This window comes from Diadema antillarum, unplaced genomic scaffold (assembly GCF_040938485.1).
Source record: "Diadema antillarum isolate AM-2024a unplaced genomic scaffold, OU_Dant_1.0 seq00001022_RagTag, whole genome shotgun sequence".
NCBI classification, from domain to species: domain Eukaryota; kingdom Metazoa; phylum Echinodermata; class Echinoidea; order Diadematoida; family Diadematidae; genus Diadema; species Diadema antillarum.
The window spans coordinates 94674-100751 of NW_027271857.1; positions in this window are offsets into that span (position 1 = coordinate 94674).

A 6078-nucleotide genomic window follows, 5' to 3' on the forward strand; every position below is an offset into this window, starting at 1 on the left:
GTAAAATAGGACTAGTCGTGACAGTGCTGACCCATGCAAAGAGAGGAGGGGGAGAAAAAAGAAAGGCAGACAGAAAGACGAAGAGCAAGGGAGATCAGATGGAAGAAAAGTGGAAGAACAGGAGTAGAGCCCATACTGCATGAGGAAAAAATACTGGTTCCACAAAAGAATACGATCAACTACCGTCAACATGTAGCTTTCTTTTCCTCTTCATTCCCGAGGCCTGAGACTCTTTATGACCTCCAGGAACGCGCCTGCATGTGCGCATGCGCCATTTCGTTAAAAAAAAAGAAGACCTATTTCGTAACGAAATAGGCCATGCGACACTTGGTGCCCCATACAGTTACTGCACGTTTAAGCTGTTGCTGCAATGACGCTGTTGCTGTTGTTGATTATTGGCGTTCAATTTTGGTCATTGTTATTTACATCCCACTCTACATGTCATGCATACTAATATAAAATCTACTACATTCCATATGGGGAAAAATATACAAATTAAACAATTGTGGCGGGGTCTACCGGGAAGTGACATAAAATGTTATGATTATACCAAGGGAATCAGCAAATTTCATCAAAAAGAAAGAAATTGAAACAAAGACTGTCACGTAATTATGTGTGTTCACTATACAATGTATAATTAATGTACATATATGCACAAGGATGTATTTATACACACACACACACACACACACACACACATATATATATATATATATATATATATATATATATATAATATCAATATTCTACTTCAATCAATATCATTACTTGATAATAAATAAGATATTAATAAAGTATAGGTGAGATCATCAGAATGAATTATGCATATATATCTTTACCTATATAAACATTATCTATATTATATTATATAATTTTCTTATTTTGTATTCTTTTGTAATTGAGTGATTGGAATTGGTTAAAGTATATTGAGCTGCCTCTTTTACTGTATTACTGTTTTTATCTATTGTTCATGGATGTATTGTATATATTTTCCCAATCGGACATTATAGCGGTGGCGTGGTCGTGGTCCAGGGTCACTGGATGTAAATATAATCAAGCAATTATGAAATACACTGTATGTGTGTGTATACACGTATTGTTTCTTACATGTTTTCTCATCCAGAAAAGGGGAGAATAATTTGTGGCTCAGTAATTAATAGGCTGTACGTATACTATGGCATATCTATACTTTCGTGGTAATTGTTGGGGGGGGGGAGGGAGGGTTGTTGTCCAGGGGCTAGTTGTCCTGGTATATCGTCCTAGGTACATGTAGGTAGTTGACCAAACTCCCTACCAGTACAAGCATTATAAAATAATATTCCTTGATCTAAACAAACCCAGCAAGCAGCAATTTACTGCTTATTATTTTCAGCAGCAATAACTCAGTGCACACAGAACAGGACAGACATACAAAAATCAATACAAGATCATATTCTTAACTGTAAAATGATACCAAGTATAATACAGCCAACCTTGCTTAAGTCGACCTTGCATAAGTCAAATAATTGCATTAAAGTCGAAGGTCTTTTCAAGTCCTCTTCTTTTGATATTCTCTTGATTTTGACCCCTCATAAGTTTAATTTTCTCTCAAGTCGAAGCTATTTCTCCAGTCCTGATAGGTTTGACTTTGGCAAGGTTGGAGCAAAATCAGCTGAGGTAAAGGTGATTGGACGTTATCAAGTCAACGCATGTTTTTTAAAAAAAATCACTTCCCACAGACATACCACGTAAACTTGTCTGATTTTGATACCTTACCTCTAAATCACAATTTCCAGTATGATGACATCATCAAATTTCAAAACAATGACATGGACTTGAAAGAGAAATGTTCAAAGTACAACATATCTGAATTTGGGATAATATTGAGCTAAAACAACAGAGATACCAGCAAATGAATGTCAGAAACAGTACCTAAAAAAATTTAATTAGACTTTTTTTATTTCAGATGACAATATGATGACGTCATAGAGCATATATGGAAATGTTGATACTTGAAATGTTTACAATTCATATGCTTTTGTAATATGCAATAAAAAAATAGGGTCAATGGACATTTTAAAGAGCTATGGCGAAATAAACAAAGACATGTTTTTTCACTATATTTGCACATAGACGCGCACGTGAAGTTTGAACTTTGACGCAAGTGCATTGCTTTGTTAGTGGTCAAAATCGATCAGAAATCAATGGATATTGTTCCTGGATGTATAAGGAATCCAAATCAGTCAGAAAAAGTGATCTTTCATGTTGCTGATGTGTGAAAACGCGCGGACGGACACGCACTAGCAGAATTTTTTGAAACGCTTGAAATTGTCAGAAACTTCGAGATTTCCCATTGGGAAGTCGTTTTGAGCATTTTAAAGTTTTTACGCGTGCCATGGTGACCTGGGTAATTAGCATAGAAAACTAAGATTAAGCGTGTCCTGAACTTTATATCCACTGAAAATGTTTCAGATATGACATTTAGTTATGAATTTATGATCGATCATGTGACATGGTCCAAATCACAAAATGGCGCCTAGGTGACGTCAGAGATAATGTTATTGTCATGAAAATGTTATTGTGGCTAGATATTGTCATGAGATATGTTGACTGAAAATTTCATGTCATTCTGCATTGTCATTGTTGAGATATAGACGACACAAAATTGTCCAGAAAGAAAGGAGAGTAAAAAAAAATAAAGGAAGATTTTAGCAAACACAATAGGTGATACGCTGATGGCGTATCACCTAATAAGCAAGCAAAATATACCCCACATTTTGTTACAGTTCAGAAAGATGGCAGCATCAAACCCCAAACATCAAAGACACAATGCAACTATGGAATTCTTGTGTGCATCCCTAGAAAAATGACAATATAATTATAGCTGGTTAGGACTCCAGCTCCTCAACCTCCCTGGAATAACAAACCTCTGGAATACAAGTAACAAGCATCAGCCTGTAGTCATAAGCAACCAGTCTCAAACTGCAATACTCCAATATATGGTACAGCATTCTGAAATTTAGCAGTTACTGTATACACGGTATATAGTACTACACGGCTTGCATTTTTCCCGTTTTCCTCCTTTTTTCTTTTTTGTTTTGTTTGTTTGATGACATGATGCATGAATTCAGATCAACATGTGTTCAGCACAGTGTACTCCCATTATAATGAAGTCCTCTGGACTGGTGATTTTGTGTATCGTAAAAACAAGTGACTGTGGCATGCATGGTGACCATTTTGATACTACTGCCAATGCAGAAGCTACATTACCTGATCTGGATTCATCCCATCAAATTAAGGGGCATAAAGAGCTATAGTCATTAATGCTCACGGGCCTCTAGATATTGGGTCAGACTCTAAAACTCATGACACTAATAATTTCACTTTAGCTTGTCTCCCTGTCTTTCACTTCATCTAATCATTATGCACCTCTCTCTCCTCCTTTTCAGCCCAATTCAATTTCTGCAGAATACTCAACAGCACCTTACAAAAGAGAAAATGGACACAGAGATTGTACAAAGAATATTGATTTAATCTTCCTGAATAATGAGTTTTTGAACAGATCTAATGACAAAATACTACAGTCTCTCTGTTACAAAATACCAACGTTTTACTTGTCACTAAATGAAGAAATTTACATACTGACATTTGTTGCTGTTCACCCAGTACACTTGAAATAATAATAAGGAAAAAAGATGGACACATGTATTGTAGATGCTAGATGGCAGCCACGCCAGTTTGTAATTACTTGAGACAGGGCATTCCAGGAAAATCACATACTGTACATATACTGTCTTTCATGCACTTCATCAGTCTTGACAGCATTTCCCTTGAACTAAATTAAGCAGTTTGTGCAGAGGGTTGCATACAGTAAACAGGTTATAACAGGAGAAACAAAGCCCTACAACTTGTTAGTGCATCCATTTTGGGATTAATACATGGCCAATAAAACAATCCTCCAAATATCAAAACGTAATAAGTAGCTAATGTATAATAAATCCGGTTACAGCTCGTTATTCCGAAGGTTCGTTATTCCGAAGGCTCTTCAGTCCGAAGATTCGTTATTCCGAAGGTTCGTTATTCTGAATTTCATTTTCGGATTAACAAATCTTCGGAATAACGCCACAAATGTTCAGATTAACAAACCTCTAGGTATAGGGATTTTGTGTGTTTCGGATTAACGAACCTTCGGAATAATGAACCTTCGGAATAGTGAACCTTCTGAATAACCGAACAGCACCCATAAATCCATATGCATGTACACATATTCCCCTGCACTCTAGAGCATTACATTCAGAAAACAAAGCAACCAACCTTCCAGATGCTGAGATACATTTACCAATGGATTGATTTATCGGAAAATCAGACGAACCCATCACTTTCCATTGCAGGGCTGAAAGAGAGCCATTGAGAGCATGTTAAGAGGAACAAGGTATCAGTGTCATACACAATAATTAGTGGAAACAAAATAAAATCAAGTACAGCCCCACAGGCTTGACATTCGGTCGACTGTGATTCTCCTAGACAGCTTTATTATTAGTTTACATTAAGATTTGCCTCTATAAAAAAGAAAAAACTAGAAACATTGCAATGGCAAACTGTTTTATGCCCTCCACTACATCATACCATTCTCCAAAATAAAATCTAAAACAGCATTTTGCCAATGATTAGCAAAATAATCATTATCTGATAATACAACTGTATGTACACATCAATTTTTCACGAAAAATACTTAAGGTATTTTTCTGAAACATTTTCTCTTGACCTTTTGATTGCAATGGGCCCCACATCTTTACCCTACAGGAAATCGTTTGTGCAGTAAATGCATGTGTATTTGAATGGAGTGCATACATTGAGTCACTTTCTCAGGTAACATCACTGTATGAAGAAAAATAATGTAATTTCCACAATTAAGTAGTGTGTAAAGCTATTGAGCAAATTGTGGCAGAAAAGGATTTGGTAGTGGTGGGTCCTTTTTACTTTTCCTGCTTCAATATAAATGGACATCTGTCGTGGGCATGCATGAAGTGGGGCAATACCTACATCTTTACCCCTCTAACTTTTTCAGCGATGAGGAGTAAATCCACTTCTCAGGGATGAACGTCCGAAAAAGGAGAGGGAGCAAAAATTAGGAAAAATACACAAGGTGTGGGCCACGTGTGCAGTTTGGAATACTCATATCTTTGTTGTGCAAAAACATTCAAGGCTTGGTGGTAAGTTTTTTATTAGCGTTTTTTTCCCCCAAACTCCTACATCTTATACAAAACATGAGTGCACTGTAACACACAGAAACTTCACAATACTTTTATGATAGAGAATATTTTACGAGAAACAGCGGACTGTTTCATCACACATTTTTGTTTGATTGACCACTGTTTTTACTATTATCTTGGTCCACATTAAAAGCAATGCTTTGCAAAATGGTTCTGTGAAAAAAAAAAAAAAAATCCTGTTAAAGGTGGCAAAACCTCACAAGGGAAGGCATCAGAGAGCTTTTCACTTCAAAACAAAGTGCATCAGAATCAAAAAGTGTACTGGACTGTGCTGTTACAAACCTCTTGTCCTCTGAGGTGCTTTTTGTAATCAATGGACAGCAGCAGGAAAATGCTGGACAAAATTTGTTTTTTGTATACTTGGCCTGTCCTGCTTTTCCACTCCAGTTTTTTTGCAAAAATACTCATAGAAAATATATTGAAGGACAGGTGTAACAGTTTTTTGATAGGACCATGTTTAAATCACTGAAAATTGATAATGATTTGAGCAAATTGGGGTTTGTTTACGTTTAAGCAGACACAAAAATACCACTGTACAATTGCATCATGGGGAACATTTTAGCAGTAACATAAACCATGTGATCTGATTACAGAGGTGAAACAAAAGGTCAGAGTCAGAATTCCAAATTGAGGTTTTGAAAATCTATGTATTTCCCTTTAACTACAAAACATTGATTTTTGAGGTCTGCTTTACTGTCCCACTTTGCCATTTTTGCTGTCCTTTACACCACGGCAGTCATGTTTTCAGTCCCACCCTGGGACAAAACGGGGGATGGATGTGAGGACAATGTGGAGGGGACAGGATGGGCAAAGCGTGAACAGGCTG